This window comes from Aquarana catesbeiana, linkage group LG07, assembly GCF_042186555.1.
Source record: "Aquarana catesbeiana isolate 2022-GZ linkage group LG07, ASM4218655v1, whole genome shotgun sequence".
NCBI classification, from domain to species: domain Eukaryota; kingdom Metazoa; phylum Chordata; class Amphibia; order Anura; family Ranidae; genus Aquarana; species Aquarana catesbeiana.
In genome coordinates this window covers 29,932,024-29,955,252 of record NC_133330.1, presented here as the reverse complement: position 1 = coordinate 29,955,252, position 23,229 = coordinate 29,932,024, and the positions used below count along the sequence as shown (strand labels likewise).

The 23,229-nt window shown below is 43.4% G+C and overlaps 1 long non-coding RNA gene across 1 annotated transcript; it reads right to left on the bottom strand.

The window, feature by feature from the left end:
• Positions 1–563: 563 nt before the first annotated feature.
• LOC141102398 (uncharacterized) lies at positions 564–22,982 on the bottom strand. The gene is made up of 3 exons (XR_012235098.1): positions 22,397–22,982; positions 9,380–9,484; positions 564–997 (listed from the first exon to the last, which is right to left on the bottom strand). It is a non-coding gene; the product is annotated as an uncharacterized lncRNA (long non-coding RNA).
• Positions 22,983–23,229: the final 247 nt, after the last annotated feature.

The window sequence follows — 23,229 nt, the reverse complement described above, 5'->3', positions numbered from 1 at the left end:
AAAAATATATTGTAATATTACCTCTTTTCTTATGTGTGTTATTGACATACCTGTTATTACCTGTATAATCAATAAAAACTTTTGACAAGAAAAATATATTGTAAGAAAAAAAAAAAAAAATGAAAAACACACCATGCATGAACAACCACCGTCTAGCTGCTAGAAAGCAAGCCATTGACCATGCACGTGCAGTGCACACTCCATGCCAACCATGGGCAGCCGGAGCAAGGGGACCGACAATGGGTGCAGGATGGTAGACCTATTCTATGGCATGTATTAGCAGAGGGGAGAGGGGGTGCAGTTCTGCATCCTTGCCCTGGGTGCTTGAGAAATCTGGTACTGCCCTGCTCCCAAGAGCTTGCAATCTAACCTATACATTTTTAGGGTTTGCATACATTTTCACCCCTGCCTATCCTAGTGCGCCTTTGCTGGCGGCAGCCCCCCCCATTAAATTATAACGGAGAACATTAATTCTGAGCAGTCCGCCGCATTGTGAGAAAACTTTCCTCCGGTGTAAAAATATCGTCCCGTTTCCTGCCGCAGGATTTTCAGCAGAAATCCCAGAGAACCTGCGGTCTAATCCCCGGCCTGTTTTTATTCCGACGGAAGTACGGAGGGACAGAACAGGAGGGTCACCATTCAGGAGCGCTTATTTTTTATTTATAATCTCTAGACGCTACCCCAGACAGGTTTGTTTTTAAAGTAAAGAGACACTTCGTAATCCGTCATTCCCACACTGAGCAACTCCGCTCCAAAAATCAAAACTGAAATTAAAGGGATATTATGTGTCACATCATTGGATAGGACTTTACACATCCAAATGGTGACAAAAGAAAAGTGGATCAGCAAAATTGGCGGGGTGGTATAGGGGGGTTTGGTTTTTAGATGGGTACTGTAGTCAAAAAAAGTCATGTTGGATTATTTTTTTCTTGACCAACTTTTCCTCATCTTGTACTGTTTGCGTTGTCACCCTGCCGATCCCAGAGAGAACCGGTCCCTAAAAAAGATTGATAGGACAAACTGTAGTTCAATTTATTCATTAATAAAAAGGAACATTTTTCATCGATACATGTTTACATGAGTATTAAAAAATGAAGACTTTGTGAATCTGAACTGAAGATAATAAAAGTTAAAGTAACAATAAAATAAATAAATATATATATATATATATATATATATATATATATATATATATGATTTGCAAATGTTAAAAGTTAAAGTAACAAAAATGAATAAAATAAATCTATCTATCTATCTATCTATCTATCTATCTATCTATCTATCTATCTATCTATCTATCTATCTATCTATCTATATATAGAGCTATATATATATATATAGATATATAGATCTGTATATATCTCTATATATATATATATATATATATATACTGTATGATCTGAAGATAAAAGTTAAAGTAACAAAAGTTATATATATATATATATATATATATATATATATATATATATATATATATATATATATCATCGATACATGTTTACATGAGTATTAAAAAATGTGGTCACAGACTCTGTGAATCTGACCTGAAGATATTAAAAGTTAAAGTAACAATAAAAAAAAAAAAAAAAAAAAAATCTATCTCTCTCTCTCTCTCTCTCTCTCTCTCTCTCTCTCTCTCTCTCTCTCTCTCTCTCTCTCTCTCTCTCTCTCTCTCTCTCTCTCTCTCTCTCTCTCTATATATATATATATATATATAAAATCTGCAAATGTTAAAAGTTAAAGTAGCAAAAAATAAAAAAATAAATATATATATATCTATATAGATATATCTATATAGATATATCTATATATATATAGATATATCTATATAGATATATCTATATATAGATATATATATACTGTATGATCTGAAGATAAAAGTTAAAGTAACAAAAGTGATATATATATAGATCTCTCTCTCTCTCCCTCTCTCTCTCTCTCTCTCTCTCTCTCTCTCTGTATATATATATATATATATATATACAGAGAGAGAGAGAGAGAGAGATTGGATTGTGAGCATAATTCGTTCCGGAAACATGCTTGTAATTCAAAGTACTTGTATATCAAAGCAAATTATTTCCCCATAAGAAATAATGGAGACTCAGGTGATTCTTTCCACAACCATTTATTCATAAACCCTTCAGTTTATAGTCCATATAGAAAGATTATAGCAATGTGATCGGTTGTGTAACCATAAAATGTCCATCCACAAATGGAAGCCTCCACAAGGGGATTAGAAGTAAAATCCAGCAGGAGCTCCAGAGTATAAAAGAGAAGAGAGGAGCCTCTAAGTGTAGCAATATGGTTCCATTTAATGAAGGTACAACATTTACTTCATGTATGTGGGATGTTTAAAAACCTCTCCTGAACGCTGGAACTTGAGAGCTAGTAACCAACAGTTAAAAACATCTGTTTTGCCGCATTTACGTTTAGAAGCGTTTTTACATTGCTTGCACGCTGTTACCAACATTTGGCATTTCAAATACCAATAAACTTCCGTCCTGAATGCAATTTTTTTCTTTTAAAAAAAAAGCCACTAAACTTAACTGCCTCTAAACGACTATATACTACTCAGTGTACATGTGCTGATAAAATACCATAGAGGAGAGTTCAGGGGCTGCTGAAAAAAACGCCCAACTGCTCCTAAAGGTCCGTTTATCAGCAGTAGTGTACATGAGGCCTAGCAACATGGTTGATGTTTAAAAGAGGCACATCTAAGTATGCAGGCATCCGGGGTAAAGCTGTCCACATAGACTGTCCTCTGCAACCTCTGGCTCTCACCGATGTCAGTCTGCAATCGTGCCCGGGAAGACTACCCTGCAGTAGAGTGATCTAAAAGCGAGGCTTGAAGCGCTCGTGCAGCGCGGCGTGGAAGGGATGACGTAGACAGCAGTGCGGGGGATGGCCTATGTCAGGGGTCGGCAACCCGCGGCCCACGAGCCAAACGCGGCTCTTCACCACTAATTGTCCAGCCCGTCGGTGCCCGTGATTAATTCACGGGCACACGGCCCGCGGACATGTTCACCGCTGTCCTCTTCATTGGACAGCGTTGAGTGGCTGATATCATAGAGATTGATGGGGGCGGGAATCGCTGAACTTAACTTTTTACATTAAACAGCAGGTGATTGATTGCCGGGCGATCATAGCAACCAATCACCAGCCTGTTGATGTAAAAAGTTAACTTCAGCGGTTCCCGCCCCCATCCAGTCTGTGATATCAGCCGCTCGCCGCTCTGCTCTACACCTGTGTAAGGTAGGAGAGTTCTACCTGCACAGTGTGTGAATGTGTGTCCGAGGGGTGGGGTGCAGAGGGCACTATGGGGGCTGGGGGCAGAGGGCACTATGGGGGCCACTATGGGGGCAGAGGACACTATGGGGTCACTATGGGGGCAGAGGACACTATGGGGCAAACGACATTATGGGGGCAGAGGACACTGGACACTATAGGGGCCTGGGGCAGAGGGAACTATGGGGGCAGAGGGCATTATGGGGGCCACTATGGGGGCAGAGGGCACTATGGGGGAAGAGGACACAATGGGGGCAAAGGACACTATGGGGGCAGAGGACACTGGACACTATGGGGGCCTGGGGCAGAGGGCACTATGGGGGCCACTATGGGGGCAGAGGACACTGGGGGGGCTGAGGACACTATGAGGGCCACTATGGGGGCAGAGGACACTATGGGGGCAAAGGACACTATGGGGGCAGGGGATACTGGACACAATGGTGGCCTGGGGCAGAGGGCACTATGGGGGCAGAGGGCACTATAGGGGCCACTATGGGGGCAAAGGGCACTATGGAGGAAGAGGACACTATGGGGGCAAAGGACACGATGGGGGCAGAGGACACTGGACACTATGGGGGCCCTTGGCGGAGGGCACTATGGGGCCATTATGGGGGCAGAGGGCACTATGGGGGCAACTATGGGGGCAGAGGGCACTATGGAGGAAGAAGACACTATGGGGCAGAGGACACTATGGGGGCCACTATGGGGGCAGAGGGCACAATGGGTGCAGAGGGCACTATGAGGGCAGAGGGCACAGGACACTATGGAGGCAGAGGGCACTATGGGGGCAGAGGACACTATGGGGGCAGAGGACACTATGGGGGGAGAGGGCACTATGAGAGCAGAGGGCACCATGAGGGATCACCCAGAGGGGTATGTTTTTTTGCTCAACAAAAGTGGAGTTACTCTATAAAGAACTGAGATGCAATAGCTATGTAATTAATCAATATTTAAAAGAGAAAAGCACAAAAGTGACATATTCTATTTGTTTTAAAATTTTCTGTGGTTTTAAAAATATTGTGTAGGGTTAACAATACCTTAACATTTCTTTATTTTAAAGCTCTGCGATTTCTGAAGAGTCCAGAATGGAATGCGTCACTTTTCTAATGCTTTCTTCATTTAGAATAACAAGCTCATAACTATGTAACTATCCGCTCTTGTCCTTCAGTTTTTCTTCATATTGAAATCCCATTGGTGAAGCCCCATCCCAATATCACTTCAATTCTTTTATCTAATTAATAATATAATATGATGAGCTTATTTTCTGAAAAATGGCCCTTTTTTTTTTTTTTTTTTCTCCGGCTTTCTGAAAGCCATTCTGATGTGCTGGCTCGTATTCTATTATCTGCTAAACTAATTAAGCCAGAGTCATTTCCCAAACAAAGCAACAAGGGTGATTGACTCTGAATTAGCTCGCTTAGCGCGTGCATTTTTGCATGCCGTTACCCAGAATCCTTAGCTCGGCGGCAACACCTCGGCGAAGGGGCAACGTGCGCGACCTGCATCTTCTTAATCACGACGGCGGCGGTAATGGGAGTGAAAAATACGCAGGGAAGCGCACTTCCCCTTATCACACTGGGAGTTTGATAAGGTGTTTATCAGAGACACGGATTAAATGTCGGAAAAAATGTTTTCAGCTGAAGCCAGTTCTGAAATATATTGACTGCATCACAGCAGAAGCTGGAGCTCTTCTGTTCAGACTAATTCCTTTTCTGCCTCAGCCCTGACATGAGGGCTTGTTACCTTGTTGTGCTTATCTATCCCTCTCTTATCTCCGGGGCATTGATTCCTACTTAATGGAGCCAGCGATATACAAATGAAACAACCAGATGTGCCATGTTGTAATACCCCCTGCCACAAATCAGTTCCTGGCCTCATAAATATACCCGGCCGAGGTGGGGAAGGAGCAGAATTCGAGAGAGGCAGCTACAAAACATGTTGAATCTATTTGCTACCGGGAGTTCCTGTCCAGGTTATTGGTGTGCTGGTGGAATCCATAGTGGGATTAACCCTATGAAGCCAGCAGACAAGTCTTTTATCCAACGTGACAGAAGACTCCATGCTTGTGAATCAGGACACTTAGTAGTCCTGGGCTCAGTTCCACCTCCAATGGCACACTAGGCCACCAGTCATCAAAACCCAAATAGGCACAGAATTGAGTTTACGGTAAATGTTATAAAAAAAAAAATTTGCAGGATTCCCTGAACAATGCAATCTCTAAATGCCCATCCTTCCACCCACCCATCCATCAACGCATCATTGCATCCACTACTGTGACCACGTTGTGATCTTTGGTGTGCTTTAATCTCAAAAAGACACCGATTTGCGTTTCTGGTAAATGTATTTTTTTTCTTTGTAGGATGCCCTGAACAATGCAAACAGTAAATGCCCATCCATCCACCTACCCATCCATCAACCAATCTATTCATCCATCCACCAACCCACCATTCAACCAGCCACCCTTAAATCCAGTCATCCATCGACCCATCCATCCTACCATCCATTGACCCATCCATCCACCAACCCACCCATCCATCCTTCCATCAACCCATCCATCCACCAACCCACCCACTCACCCATCCATCCTTCCATCAATCCATTCATCCAGTGCAATGACCACCTTGTGACCTTTGGTGTACTTCAAACCCAAATAGACACAGAGTTGCATTTCTGGTAAATGTATTTATTTTGCAGGATTCCCCGAGCAATGCAAACAGTAAATGCCCATCCATTCGTTCAGCTAGCCATCCATCCACCAACCCATTCATTCACCAACCCATTCATTCACCAACCCACCCATTCATCCATCCATCCATCCTTCCATCAATCCATTCATCCACTACCATGATGACCTCTTTGCAGTCTTTGGTGTACCTCAAATTCAAATAGACAGAGAGCTGTTCTTCTGGTAAATGTATATTTTTTCTTTGAAAAATTCCCTGATGAATACAAACCCTAAATGCTCATCCATCCATTCTTTCATCCACCCACCCATCCATCCTTCCATCAATCCATTCGTCCACCAACCAACCCACCCATCCTTCCATCAACCCATCCATCCACCAACCCACCCATCCATCCTTCCATCAACCCATCCATCCATCAAACCACCCATTCATCCTTCCATCAACCCATCCATCCACCAACCCACCCATCCATCCTTCCATCAACCCATCCATCCACCAACCCACCCATCCATCCTTCCATCAACCCATCCATCCTTCCATCAACCCATCCATCCACCAACCCACCCATCCATCCTTTCATCAACCCATCCATCCACCAACCCACCCATCCATCCTTTCATCAACCCATCCATCCACCAACCCTCCCACTCACCCATCCATCCTTCCATCAATCCATTCATCCAGTACCATGAACTCCTTGCGATCTTTGGTGTACTTCAAACCCAAATAGACACAGAGTCGCTTTTCTGGTAAATGTTTTTTTTCTTTCCATGATTCCCTAAACAATGCAAACAGTAATTGCCTGCCCATCCATCCATCCATCCATCCATCCCCTTATGCACCCATCCATCTGTCAACTCACTTACCCATCCATCCATATTTTCATCAATCCGCCCAGCCACCCTTTCATCCATCCATTCATTCTTCCACTACAGTGACCACCTTGTAATCTTTGGTGTACTTCAAGCCCAAACAGACACAGAGTTGCATTCCTTGTAACTGTATTTTTTATTTTCAGGATTCCCAGAACAATGCAAACCCTAAATGCCCATCATTCAATTCATCCATCCATTCACCCACCCGCCCTTCCATCCACCAACCCATCCCTCTTTCTATCCACCCTTTCATTCTTTCATCCATTGCCATGACCACCTTGCGAACTTTGGTGCACTTCAAGTTCATACCCAAATAGACACAAAGTTGCATTTCTGGTAAATGTAATATTTTTCTTTACAGGATTCAAAGAACAATGCAAACCCTAAATGCCCATCAATCCATCCTTTTATCCATCTACCCATCCACCGACCCATTCATCCATTCACCAACCCACCCATTCATTCACCCATCCACTATTATAACCTCCTTATGATCTTTGGGCACTCCAAACCATGGAACCTTACTTTTTATGTGGTTCCATGTTTAAAATGAGTACCAAAGCTGCATTAGCTACTCAGTGTTAGCAGAGCCTGTCTAGAAGGCAACAGTAGGATTTGTAGACCCCCCCCTCACACACACATATACCAAGGCCGAATTCACCTACCAGCATGTGAAGGTGAAGTGTAGGGTAAACAGGTGTATAGGCACTGCAAACTTCCCACATAACAGCTCCTCCTGGTGCTCAGACCTCAGATCTGATGACACCTCCAATGTACCAGAGTGAAGAAAGGGGTGGTCGGCACTCAGGATGACATCCAAAATAGCAGCGACTAAGGAATAACGTCCGAAACGCGTAGGCTGTTGTTACAGCACTGTACATGTTTACTTAATAAAGAAATACTATTTTTTGGATGTCATCCTGAGTGCCGACCATCCCTTTCCTTACCCGGTAAATCTGTCCGTGATACCAAACTGCCTAATGTGAAGGGGCTTAATGTCAAATGTTGGCCTGCGTGTTAAAAAAGGACCTTCACCCTCAAGTAGCATTGATTTACCCCTGCCTTCTCCCCCCTCCATCTCTCACATTTGAATTCTATTTTTTTTTAACTTAAAGTTTTTGTGCTAACATCTTTCTTATTTAGGTGCAGATGTGCTGCAGGGCTTCGGGTTCCATGCAGAGACTTATGGCTCTTCTACATTCCCAGTCATCCCTTCCACTCTGCACTCCACGAGCGTGTCAAGCCTCGCTTTCAGATGGCTCTACTGCAGGGTAGTCTTCCCGGTCACGATTGCAGACTGACAGCGGTGAGAGCCGGCGGTACAGAGGACGGTCTATGTGGACAGCTTTACCCCGGATCCCTGCATACTTAGTTGTGTCTGTTTTAATCATCAACCATGTGAGTTGCTAAATGTTGTACCTTCATTAAATGCAGGGATTTTTTTCTCGGAGAATAGGTGCAGGAACTCCCCCCGTCTGAGTCACCCCTTGTCTCTGCCCCTACCCACCTCTGACCACCGTCCCTTGATTCCACCCCCTACCCACCTACCAGTACTGCCCCTTTTAGAGAATACAGAACCAAGTATCCTTTTGTGGTGCTAAATCATTTGTATGGAATATGTTAATGATAAAAAGAAAAGCAGTAGATCCCCTGCAGCCAGCAATAGAATCCCAGCAATAGATCCCCACACAACAATAGACTCCCCCAGCAACAATGGACTCCACCCCAACAACAATAGATTCCCTGCAGCAACAGTGAACCACCCACAACAAAATATCACACCCAGTAACAAAATATCCACCCAAGCAACATTAGATCCCCCCCTCAGCAGCATCAATAGATCCTCCAGCAGCCAGTAAAAATAGACCTCTCCCTCAACAGTAGATCCCTTCAAGCAATATAAGACCTCCCCAGCGAACAATAGATTCCCCATCAGCAACAATAGACCCTCACACAAAATCAGATTCCCACCAGTGACAATAGATGCCCCAGCAGCCAACATCAATAGACTCCCCAGCACACCCCATGCTATTACATACATTCAGTTCTGAAGGTGCCGGAACTGCGTTCCCCCACGTTCCTGCTGAAAAAAGCCCTGATTAAATGTAACCATATTGCTACACTTAGAGGCGCCTCTCTTCTCTTTTATACTCTGGAGCTCCTGATGGATTTTTCTTCTAATCCTCTTGTGGAGGCTTCCATTTGTGGATGGACATTTTATGGTTACACAACCGATCACATTGCTATAATCTTTTTATATGGACTATAAACCGAAAGACCTATGAATAAATGGTTGTGGAACGAATCATCTGAGTTTTCATTATTTCTTATGGGGAAATTTGCTTTGATATACAAGTGCTTTGAATCACAAACATGTTTGCGGAACGCATTATACTCGCAATCCAAGGTTTTACTGTATCTGGCCCTATGGTGGCTATCACAGTTGAAATCGTTTTATACCCCACTTTTCTAAGATATATTGGCTATGTGATACAATCAGTTTTGTTAAATATCTTATATTTAATGTCTTACTCTGTAGATAGTTGTAATAGTATCTTCTCCTGAGTAAGTGAATAAACATTCACGAAACGTGTTGAGATATTGGATGCATTTTTTGATTCAGTCATGTTGGAACATCTAGAATGCAAAATGCACAATAATACTAATACGATGTGTATTTTATACTGATATATGATACATTTCCAAAGACATGCTGGGAGGTTAATTGGCTCCTGTCTAAATGTCTAAATATGTATGAATGTGTGTTGGGGACCTTAGATTGTAAGTTCCTTGAGGGCAGGGACTGATGTGAATGTGCAATATATATGTTAAAAGCTGCATAAATTGTCGGTTCTATATAAATATCTAAAATAAATAAATAAACCATATATAATAAATCATTTTTATTGTTTTTAATTTGTTTTTTTATGTAATGATATTTGTATTTATTGATTAATAAATTGATATTTACGTGCATTAGTCATTTGTTTGCCAGTGATATGCCTCACATTAAAGCGGATCTTCGCTGCATTTGAGCACCACAAACCAAAAGCACCATTTAATTCATTTTTTTTTTTTATATTCAAAGCAAACTCCCCCATCCATTCATGTCTCCTTGTTTTATTTTGTTGAGAAATCACTTTGAAAAACAACCCCTATCATTTCTGTCCGTGGCCATCTTGAGTAAGGGCAAATGATTCATGTAGCATTTACGTCCCGGAATCCATCTGCCCTTAGCTCAGGCATGCATGCAGGAGAGTGGTTTTAGCTGAGAAAACCCCACCTCCTCTCCTCCCCCTCCTGAAGGCTCCTGGGATGTATGACATCATTTGCCTAGGCAAGAAGCCAGGAAGTAACGGAAGAAATGTAAAAAAAAAATTTTTTAAAACAAGTAACTATGATATAACTATGTAACTGTGATATACTTTCCTATCTATGTAGGCCTGGTTCACACCTATGCAGGTTGCAGTTTGCATATTGCAGGTGCAATTTGCGTTTTTTTAAAACACGTTTTTGATCCATCAAAGTCTTTGGAACCAAAAAAACAGAAAAAAAAGTCCCTGGCCCTTTCCATACAATGCACAAATGTGAATTACATCCATAGGAAACCATGTTACATGGACTGTAGTGCGTTTCTGCAAAACCAAAAAATGCATAGGTGTGAACCGGCCTTACTGATGCTTGCAGCATGAGGATTAAAAATAATCAATGTTGATTGAGATAGTGAAGTCCCACTTTAAGTCCCAAGGGCAAATATAATGGGGTTCATTTACTAAAAAACTGGAGAGTGCAAAATCTGGTGCGGATCTGCATAGAAACCAATCAGCTTCCAGGTTTTAGGTTGGGTTTACACTGATATGAATTGGACGTTGTGCATCCACTTCGCATGACAGCAGAGTGTGACTGCATAGCCCCCAACTGTCCCTGATTTCGAGGGACTGTCCCTGATTTGGAGCAATGTCCCTCTGTTCCTCATTCCACCTCATTTGTCCCTCATTTTGGTCTGATCTATATAGTTGTATATAAAATGCACTTTTTATCTTTAAAAAAGTGTTTCCCAGCGCTAAACCTTTCATCTGATTTCTAAATTGCTCCATTTGTACATTTTAAAAGCCAATATAAAGAAATAGCAGTGGTAAAAAAAAGTCCTTGTGGATTTAATTAACCTTTTTTTTTGGTTAATTCTCCTTTAAGGGGGTGTGGCAGGGGGCGTGTCCTATGCCAACATACATTTGTTAGTAGGTGTCCCTCATTTCCCATCTCAAAATGTTGGGAGGTATGAGACTGGCTCTCGATGGTTCACACAGCTCCGGGGCGGCCGTGGTCCGCATAGAAGAGGGGTCCTGTGTGTCTTTGGCTCCTTTTCAGGTGCGAATCCAGGCAAAATTCGTACATGATTTGCATCTGAATCAGTGAACAGGGACGCACCGAGCCCCCTGCTGTGACCTGCAGCCGCATCAGTGTGAACCCAGCCTAAGCCCACGTTCACATTGAGCGCGGGTTTGAAATTGAATTCAGCTGAACTGCCACGATTTCAAATTGGCATTTCAGTGCGAGTTCGGGGTAGGGGGGGTAGGGGCGGCGACCTGACAGACATCTGGGCGGGTTCCTGCACAGATGTCTATTGAAATCGCCCCCCGAAGTCGGCAAAAGTAGTGCAGGAACTACTTTTGGGAATCGATGTGGCACCGCAAAGTCCGATTTGGCAATAGGTTCCGATTTGGCAATGCGATGACATGTCAGATCGCGCGTCAAATTGGTCCAATGTGAACGTGGGCTGAGCGTCAAAGCTTAACCACTTCAGCCCTGGAAGGATTTACCCCCCTGACCAGGCCATTTTTTGCGATACGGCACTGCATCGATTTAACTGACAATTGCGCCGGTCATGCCACGCTGTACCCAAACAAAATTGACATAATTTTTTCCCCCACAAACAATAAGCGTATATTGATTGGTTTGCACAAAAGTTATAGCGTCTACAAAATAGGGGATAGATTTATAGCCTTTTTATTATTTTTTTTTTTACTAGTAATGGCGGCGATCACCGATTTTTATCAGGACTGCGAAATTATGGCGGACACATCGGACACTTTTGACACATTTTTGGGACCATTGTCATTTATACAGCGATCAGTGCTATAAAAATGCACTGATTACTGTATAAATGTCACTGGCAGGGAAAAGGGTTAACACTAGGGGGGCGATCAAGGGGTTAACTGTGTTCCCTCTCTGTGTTCTAACTGAAGGGTCTAGGGGAGATGACAGATCGCTGTTCATACTAGACTTGTGCACAATGGGAAATTTTGTTTAGTTTCCGTTCGTTGTCATTCGTAAAATACATAATTTCGTTCTGTTGTATTCGTTATGTTACGTTAATTCGTTTTCGGATAATTCGTTATTATTTGTAGAGTGTCGATATTCGTTATACAGAATCTCGAATCGTGTCGAATTAATTCGTTATATCCGCTATAATTTCTTTTGTATTAGTTGAAATTCGATATTCATGTATGTATATATATTCGTGATAATGATTCGTAGTTTGGAAAGTCGTTTAATTATTGAATCTATTAACACACACAATGACAATATCTCTTCTCCTCTGCTCAAATACAATACAACACACACAATGACAATATCTCTTCTCCTCTGCTCAAATACAATACAACACCCTTCTCACTCAGTTCTCAGGAATGCACTTTGCCAGTAATCCAACCTCCAGCACAAAATTTATCAGTTGATTGGACTGTAAGATTTATTTTGAATTGACCTTTTGTTTCATTAGATCTTTAAGAAATTACCGAATCATGTCGAATGAATTCGCTATATCTGCTATAATTTCTTTCGTATTGGAAAATTAACAAAATTAATCAGCTGATTGGACTGTAAGATTTACTTTGAGTTGACCTTTTGTTTTATTAGATCTTTAATGAATTACCGAATCATGTCGAATTAATTCGTATCCGCTATAATTTCTTTTGTATTAGTTGAAATTCGATATTTATGTATGTATATATATTCGTGATAACGATTCGTAGTTTGGAAAGTCGTTTGTTTATTGAATCTTTTAACACACACAATGACAATATCTCTTCTCCTCTGCTCAAATACAATACAACACCCTTCTCACTCAGTTCTCAGGAATGCACTTTACCAGTAATCCAACCTCCAGCACAAAATTAATCAGCTGATTGGACTGTAATGCCGCGTACACACGACCGGACTTTTCGACCGGACTGGTCCGACGGAACGAATCCGTCGGACAATCCGACCGTGTGTGGGCTTCATCGGACCTTCAGCGGACATTTTCTGTTCAAAATCAGACGGACTTTAGATTTGGAGCACGTTTCAAATCTTTCCGACTGACACGAGTCCGGTCGAAAAATCAGTTCGTCTGTATGCTAGTCCGACGGACAAAAAAACGACGCTAGGGCAGCTATTGGCTACCGGCTATCAACTTCCTTATTCTAGTCCCTCTGTACGTCATCACGTTCAAACCAACGGACTTTCGAACAAACTTTAGTCCGTTCGTGTGTGGGCAAGTCCGGTCGTTCGAAAGTCCGTCGGACGTTTGATGCTGAAAAGTCCGCCCGTGTGTACACTGCATAAGAACTTACTTTGAGTTGACCTTTTGTTTCATTAGACCTTTAACGAATTACCGAATCATGTCGAATTCATTCGTTATATTCGCTATAATTTCTTTCGTATTAATTGAAATTCGTTATTTTTTTTATTCGGACATTCGGATGCATCCGAATGTCCGAAAGATGCAAAATTCGGCCGAATTTCGATTTGTTACTAATCAAATTGCACATGTCTAGTTCATACTTTGTATGAACAGACGATCTGTCTCTTCTCCCATCAGAGAACCGGGAACTGTGTGTTTACCCACACAGTTCCCGGTTCTCGGTGTATCACGAGCGATCGCGGTTGCACTTGCATCGGCTCTAGTTTAGCGCTGGGAAACACTTTTTGAAAGATAAAAAGTGCATTTTATATCCAACCATATAGATCGGACCAAAATGAGGGACAAATGAGGAGGAATGAGGGACAGAGGGACATTGCTCCAAATCAGGGACAGTTGGGAGCTATGGCGTTATTGCGCCCTGATAGTGTGAATGGGCCTTCCAGGTTCCATTACTGTTATAAGCTCCATTTATGATGAACTGGGGATTTTTCTGAATAGAATTGAAGCAGGTGGAGAAGGAATTCTGAGGAGGTTGCCGACTAGCCTTCTGCTGACCTGTGTGGCTTTCTATGGACATGCTCACCCCTGGCTGAGCCTAGGGCCAGTCTGACCTGATCCCACCCGGCTCCTACTCAAGCCTCTCTTCCCTTTGCTGTCCGGCTCTGGTATTCCTGTGCCCCAGACAGCACATAGGCTTTACCTGAGATAATCCCGTGTAATTACACCCTTTAACACGCTCTAAACGACCGGCTCTTTGTCTTTACTTGAAAGAAATGACAGTTGGTCTCTTCTATTCACACCAACAAAATGCCCAGGGTATGTCATTTGCTGGCCATTTACTTCTCATTAATTCTGTTCATGATGCAACTGGATTCTAATGGCTCCCTGGAAGGAGGCTGCAAGACCAACGATCACCCCCCCCCTCCCAAATCGAATATGTAAAGGCCGACTAATCAGCGGGGCGCATACACAACCTACTTCCCAGCTACAGAGACCAATATCTGTTCTTGACCAAAGCTGGCTATAGGTTGTTCAAATTTTGACTGGTTCAGCAGGGACTGGTTGAGATTCGATCCATGTATAAGGCAGGATGATTGTACCCAAGTCGATCCATTAATAGTGTTCATTTCGTCTACTAAAACATTTTAGTCGACTAACTTGATACCACTTTAGTCGACTAAAATACGACTAAAATAACTGCAGAAGACTAAAATGGGACTAAAACTAAAAGGCCATTTTTAGTCCTAAGACTAATGCCGCGTACACACGATCGGAATTTCGTCCCGCAAAAGACAGATGAGAATTTTTCATCGGAAAATGCGACCGTGTGTATGCTCCATCGGTCTTTTGCTGGCGGAATTCCAGCCAGCAACAGATTGAGAGCATGCTCTCAATTTTTTCGGTCGGGAAAAGTTCCTATCCGAAAATGCGATCGTCTGTGGCAATTCCAACGCGCAAAATCCCTACGCATGCTCGGAGGCATTGAACTTCATTTTCCCAGCTCGTCATAGTGTTGTACATCACTGCATTCTTGACGGTCATAATTTCAGCGAGCTTTAGTGTGACCGTGTGTATGCAAGGCAAACTTGAGCAGAATCCTGTTGGAAAAGCCGTCATATCTTTTTCGGACGAGAAAACCGATCGTGTGTACGTGGCGTAATCAGAATTTCCGACAACAAATGTTGGACGTGAGCTTGTTGTCGGAAAGTCCGACCGTGTGTAGGCTCCATCGGACATTTGCTGTCGGAAATTCCGACAACAGATGTTTGAGAGCTGGATCTCAAATTTTCTGACGACAAAATCCGTTGTCGGAAATTCAGATCGTGTGTACACAAGTCCGAAGCACCAAAGTTCCACGCATGCTCGGAATCAAGCAGAAGAGCCACACTGGCTATTGAACTTCATTTTTCTCGGCTCGTCGTACGTGTTGTACGTCACCGTGCTCTTGACGTTCGGAATTTCTGACAACTTTGTGTGACTGTGTGTATGCAGGACAAGTTTGAGCCAACATCCGTCAGGAAATAAATCCACATTTTTTGTTGTCGGAAATTCGTGTGTACACGGAATAAGACTAAAAATGAATCGAAATTAACACTGGTTACAACCAGCATGTCAGATTTCAAAAAGAAAATCAAATAGAAAAGATCATTCGAATCTCAGCTGCTTCAGCAGGGACCAGCCAAGATTCGATCCATGTATAAGGCAGGATGATTATACCCAAGTCAATCCATTGGGATTGACTTGGGTAGGGAAGGGGTTAACACTAGGGGGCGATGAAGGGGTAAAGTGTGTCCTAGGGAGTGATTCTAACTGTGGGGGGATGGGCTACCACTGACATGACAGCGATCACTGATCCCGATCACAGGGAGCAGTAGATCTCTGTCATGTTGCTAGGCAGAACGGGAAATGACTTGTTTACATAGGCATCTCCCCGTTCTTCCGCTCCGTGACACGATTGCGGGCCCCGGCAGACATCGAGTCCGCGGAACCTGCAGGCACGGTCACGGAGTACTTAAATGAGTATTTAAACGAATCTGAAATATCGAAAAAAAATTCAGATGAAATTCGGACGAAATTCGAATCATTTTTAAATCGTTTTTGAATACTTTTCTAATTCGAATAGTTTTTAAATTTGAATTCCAAAACTTTTCGAATTCGAATAGTTTTCCAATTCCCAAAGAGCATAAAATAGAATAGAAAATAAAGGAATAGAATAGAAAAAAATTATATTCTATTCCTTTATTTTCTATTCTATTTTATTATTTTTTATATTGTCACCCAATTTGCTATTCAAGCTGATAAGAATATTGGACATCCATTTTTTTTTTTTGCATGCTAGTCTTATATCAAAACTCAATAGATTAATAAAGTTACAAACATTCTCGTATGGCAGAATACAACTTCAGAAGCGATGTAATGTGTTGTATTGTATTGTAATGTATTCTTTAGTTTCCGAGCATGCGTGGTCATGGTCGCACAATTTTTTTTCGTACGAATACTATACCAATTACGCGCAAATCGTTCGCCCTTTTATCGTACAGGAAAAATTTTCACATTCGTCCCTTCAGATAATTTTGCATCAACTGTTGTGATCGGCTCTCGGAAGCTGTGTACTAACGAAAAGATTATCGGACGATCGCTCTGTAAGCGGTATTTTTTTTGTCCGATTTTCTCATCGTGTGTACTAGGCATGACTGTCTTGATGGAGGAATCGAGTGATTTTCTTCAAGAAAGAAAAGAAAATGACATCATCTATGACCTGACCTGCCTAAAGCTGTCCAAACACTAGTAGAAGTTCATCTGAAAATGTTCATTTTAAGGCGGCCCTTACATTTATCTTTTTTTTTTTTTTTTCGTTCAATCAGCGGCTTGAATGAAAAAAAAAAAAAAGATCAGTTTCCCTCATCCAAGGCAAATTCCGTGCTGTGCTGTTGTGTTCTGATGGTGGGGAGCCAACCCTGTCGTCAGAATACATTCATCACTTAAGCCGGCAGCACTGATTGATCGGGAAAAAAAACAAACAGACTGGTTTACAGAAGTCAGTCAGTTTTTTTACTTCTGTGGATCTACAGTATATCACAATAGTGAGTACACCCCTCACATTTTTGTAAATATTTTATTATATCTTTTCATGTGACAACACTGAAGAAATGACACTTTGCTGCAATGTAAAGTAGTGAGTGTACAGCTTGTATAACAGTGTAAATTTTCTGTCACCTCAAAATAACTCAACACACAGCCATTAATGTCTAAACCACTGGCAACAAAAGTGAGTACACCCCTAAGTGAAAATGTCCAAATTGGGCCCAATTAGTAATTTTCCCTCCCCGGTGTCATGTGACTCGTTAGTGTTAAAAGGTCTCAGGTGTGAATGGGGAGCAGGTGTGTTAAATTTGGTATTATCACTCTCACTCTCTCATACTGGTCACTGGAAGTTTAACAGTTTAGTACCTCATGCTAAAGAACTCTCTGAGGACTCTCTGAAAAAAAGAATTGTTGCTCTACATAAAGATGGCCGAGGCTATAAGAAGATTGCCAAGACCCTGAAACTGAGCTGCAGCACCTTGGCGAAGACCATACAGCAGTTTAACAGGACAGGTTCCACTCAGAACAGGCCCCGCCATGGTTGACCAAAGAAGTTGAGTGCACCTACTCAGTGTCATATCCAGAGGTTTTCTATGGGAAATAGAAGTATGAGTGCTGCCAGCATTGCTGCAGAGATTGAAGGGGTGGGGGGTCAGCCTGTCAGTGTTCAGACCATACGCCGCACACTGCATCAAATTGGTCTGCATGGCTGTCATCCCAGAAGGAAGCCTCATCTAAAGATGATGCACAAGAAAGACCGCAAACAGTTTGCAGAAGACAAGCAGACTAAGGACATGGATTACTGGAACCATGTCCTGTGGTCTGATGAGACCAAGATAAACTTATTTGGTTCAGATGGTGTCAAGCGTGTGTGGCGGCAACCAGGTGAGGAGTACAAAGACAAGTGTGTCTTGCCGACAGTCAAGCATGGTGGTGGGAGTGTCATGGTCTGGGGCTGCATGAGTGCTGCCGGCACTGGGGAGCTACAGATCATTGAGGAAATCATGAATGCCAACATGCACTGTGATATACTGAAGCAGAGCATGATCCCCTCCATTTGGAGACTTGATAACGACCCCCAACACACCTCCAAGATGATCACTGACTTGCTAAAGAAGCTGAGGGTAAAGGTGATGGACTGGCCAAGCATGTCTCCAGACCTAAACCCTATTGAGCATCTGTGGGGCATCCTCAAATGGAAGGTGGAGGAGAGCAAGGTCTCTAACATCCACCAGCTCTGTGATGTCATCATAGAGGAGTGGAAGAGGACTCCAGTGGCAACCTGTGAAGCTCTGGTGAACTCCATGCCCAAGAGGGTTAAGGCAGTGCTGGAAAATAATGGTGGCCACACAAAATATTGACACTTTGGGCCCAATTTGGGCATTTTTACTTAGGGGTGTACTCACTTTTGTTGCCAGAGGTTTAGACATTAACGGCTGTGTGTTGAGTTATTTTGAGGGGGCAACAAATTTACACTGTTATACAAGCTGTACACTCACTACTTTACATTGTAGCAAAGTGTCATTTCTTCAGTGTTGTCACATGAAAAGATATAATAAAATATTTACAAAAATGTGAGGGGTGTACTCACTTTTGTGAGATACTGTAAATTCAGCCGGTCCTTGCTGAATCTATCAACTTCTGTACAACTAGCCTGCCTTTTTATTTTCGATCAATCAGTGCCATCAGCTATTGTTCCATGAGCAATAAAATAATACAGGCAGCCATATTTGCATTGGATACAGTCATTCAAGTTAATACAAAATGTAACAGATTCAAGAATTTTGAGCAAATCAAATCAAATTTAGCCATTCTCAACCAGGGTTCCTCCACAAGTTGCCAGGGGTTCTTAAGCTGTGGCTGATTTATCTTCAGTCTGATAGTGATGGTCCATGATGGTGCATACATAGTTCCAGGTCCAAAGTTACTTTTTTAGCAGACTGTAGAGGGGTAATATGAACGCCACTGTAAAGGGGCCCACTCTTCCCAATGACCACCAATGCAAGAAGTATTCTTCCTGCTAACCCTTGAAAAATTTGTTTTAGCAAGGGTTCCCCGAGACCTGAAAATTATTTCAGTGGTTTCTCTGGGGTAAAACAAGGTTGAGAAAGGCTGGCCTATATGGTGTAGGGGGGAAATGGAAGTAGACAAGTGTGAATTTATGTAGATACAACCTTCGTCCAACTGTCTCTTCACCCCCAGCCTGTCAATATACAGGAAGACACATTAGCCTACAACTCATTCGCAGGTACAATATTAAAGAGAACGTCTGGAATGACCTCTCTTGGTCTATAATTGTCCTAGGTGAGGTCACATTTATTGACACAACATGTTTGTGTGTGCAGCAATTGTCGTACTTGGAATGGAAGGCTCATTCATGTTATCTGCCCCCATCATAGTCATACCTGCAGATTGTAAGCTCACGTCAGCAAGGTTCTAGCCATTACATTATGAACCACCTTGTTCCCTTTAAAGATGTAGACACAACATTTTGTCCAGCAGGCAGACACAACAGTAGTTTACGAAATTTTCACTGAGTGAAATAACTTGCTTTAAAGAAAGACATACGGGCTTATGTATCAAGACAAAGAGTAGAGTGCAATTAGCAGCTGAAGGCAATCTAGTCTGGCGGCTTTAAAGGGAATCCATCGTAAAACAAAATACCTGGAGCCTTTGATAAGCTCAGACCAGCGTTTCTCAACCTTTTTTCCAATTGAGAAACCCTTTAAAAATATGCTAAATCCAGAGGCACCCCAGTCTAAAAAATGTAAATTTTACTTATCAATGGGAAACCTGAGCCTGGGACGATGCACACTACCATCCTGATGAAATAAATCAGAGTCCTTCCTTCACATCAGAGGTCCCCCTTCACATCAGGACTCCGCCCTTTTACATGAGAGTTCCCTATCATGTCAGAGATCCTCCCTACTCAATCACACAGTCCCCCCACCAGTCACACCGTCCCCCCACACGGAATCCCCCTCCCCCCACAGAGCCCTAAAATCACACAGTCCCCCCATACAAAGCACCCCAATCACACAGTCCCTTCTTCACATCAGAGCCCTACCCTTTGGCTCCAGCAATGGGGCAGAGGACAGGAAGTGGAGGAGATCTGGAGGAGGTGGATCCTCATCTTCTCCTGAATGCTGGGAAGTGGAGGAGATCTGGAGGAGGTGGATCCTCATCTTCTCCTGAATGCTGGAAAGTCGAGGAGATCTGGAGGAGGTGGATCCTCATCTTCTCCTGAATGCTGGGAAGTGGAGGAGATCTGGAGGAGGTGGATCCTCATCTTCTCCTGAATGCTGGGAAGTGGAGGAGATCTGGAGGTGGTGGATCCTCATCTTCTCCTGAATGCTGGGACGTCGAGGAGATCTGGAGGAGGTGGATCCTCATCTTCTCCTGAATGCTGGGAAGTGGAGATCTGGAGGTGGTGGATCCTCATCTTCTCCTGAATGCTGGGACGTGGAGGAGATCTGGAGGAGGTGGATCCTCATCTTCTCCTGAATGCTGGGAAGTGGAGATCTGGAGGAGGTGGATCCTCATCTTCTCCTGAATGCTGGAAAGTCGAGGAGATCTGGAGGAGGTGGATCCTCATCTTCTCCTGAATGCTGGGAAGTGGAGGAGATCTGGAGGAGGTGGATCCTCATCTTCTCCTGAATGCTGGAAAGTGGAGGAGATCTGGAGGAGGTGGATCCTCATGTTCTCCTGAATGCTGGAAAGTGGAGGAGATCTGGAGGAGGTGGATCCTCATCTTCTCCTGAATGCTGGGAAGTGGAGGAGATCTGGAGGAGGTGGATCCTCATCTTCTCCTGAATGCTGGGAAGTGAAGGAGATCTGGAGGTGGTGGATCCTCATCTTCTCCTGAATGCTGGGAAGTGGAGGAGATCTGGAGGTGGTGGATCCTCATCTTCTCTTGAATGCTGGGAAGTGGAGGAGATCTGGAGGTGGTGGATCCTCATCTTCTCCTGAATGCTGGGAAGTTGAGGAGATCTGGAGGTGGTGGATCCTCATCTTCTCCTGAATACTGGGAAGTGGAGGAGATCTGGAGGTGGTGGATCCTCATCTTCTCCTGAATGCTGGGAAGTGGAGGAGATCTGGAGGTGGTGGATCCTCATCTTCTCCTGAATGCTGGGAAGTGGAGGAGATCTGGAGGTGGTGGATCCTCATCTTCTCCTGAATGCTGGGGGTGTCCTTGCATGCCACCTGTCCCAGATCAGAGTTATACCTTCTCATGGTGTGGGCGAGTCAGCTGCCATGACCATAGCAGCGAATGACCCTTCGCTACCCTATTTACTGTAAATCTTTTTTTGTATATAGTTATACTTTAAGATCTGAAACACACTTTTACCGCAATGCGTCTTACATGCGTTGTGCATTGTGGTGCCATTCATTTTAAATAGCACCCCAATGCACTAAGGCAACAGAGCTCCAATGCACCTGTATTGCAGCACACCCCAACACGTGGTGACGGTCGTGTGTAGGGCTGCCTTTAGAAATCACAGTGCTCTCTACAGCTCTCTACTCCCTACCTGTCAACTGCCATCCTCCCACCCTTAGAAAAGAAGGCAAAACAGTTTATTTACCATTTTTATTGGATTAAATGACCATGGAAACCATGATGCTGCAGGCTGAGAGTGAGCGGGACAGTGGCCCATCAACCAAAAGAACACGTTTTGTAATACTGGAGCAGTGTCCTCCATCACCATCAAAACCCCAGCGCTGCAAGCTGAGAATGAGCGGGACAGCAGCCTGGAGGGGGCAATCTTCCCCTCTGCCAGATGCATATACTGTATGCAGGGATTTCTGCTGGGGGTAAGCTATGTTGGCAGCCCTCACCAGGTCCGGGCCCAGCAGCTGACCCCATGGGGCCTGGTAATGGAGGCCTGCCTGTACCTCTCTTTCAGCAGAACCCCTGTTGTGTATGCTGTGTTGTTTTAATGTGTAGGGCAGACCCATACTAACGCATGTATGTTAACGCATTTCACCAGGATGCCAAGATCTGAATGGGCCCTAAGCCAACTGGATGTCATCAGGTTGGGTTTAGCTTTAGCTTAACCCTTCGCCCGCTGGCATGTTACAGAGAAGACATCAAATGCCATTCCTTGGCGTCATTCCGAGCCGGTCAACCACATCCATATTTAGGGAAGATTCGAAGATCAAGAACTTATAATGGCTGTGTAAGGAAGCAGGAAGCTTTAATTACCAGCGCGCCATAGCAGTTCTGGTAAAAGGTCAGGGAAATGTCAGCCGCTCGGAGTCTCCAATCTGCTGTCACTCACCTTTCACGGTCTCATCTCCTGCAATTTTCCTACTCGGGGGGCTCCTCGGACGGGGCTCGCGATGGCACGTCTCTACACAGCCAGACTGTCAGAGCGAGCTGAAAGAACTCTCTATCTGTAAACGCCTCGGGAATATTCCAAAACGGTTATAAAGCCAGCCCGACTGCACATCCAAAATTCCAAGACGGAGATATCATAGAGCAGCCCCCAACGCCGGCTGACCCCCCGAGCTATTTACTAAGTGGCACCGGGAAGAGCACAGCTAGAATTCCGAAGAGCGGGCCGTACTCACAGGCGTGCAATTAATAGCATTGCAGGGATACTTATAGATTAGGATCTATGTACAGCGATACAACACTTTTTATATTACTCAAAAAGTTTTACGAAATCTTTGGTCTTGTAAAAGTTTTTTTTTTTTTTGTTGCAGCAGAATGTTGTCCTGCGCCACGGAGGAAAGCAAAAAGTTTGGAGTCTTGCCATGTATTGGGTAATTCAATTGACATTTTTGAGGATGTTAGGTTTCTTTGTCAGGCATGGATATCTTCATTTTTTTAATATACACGAGATCAACTAAAAAAGTCATTTTAGTAATATGTGTTAAATTAGAACTAAAGGCAAAACTTATTTTCCTGGCACCAGCATGGCAGCGTACTACCACATGTAGGCTGCCACGGATTGGCGCAAGTAAAGGAAAATTATGGTAAGATTCTGATACAACTTTCTGTTTTCCTGGCACCAACGTGGCAGCCTACATGTGGTAATATGCTGCCATGTATTGGTGGTAGGAAAGGGAAATCACAGCATTTAATACAATCTTTCCTGGTGACAACATG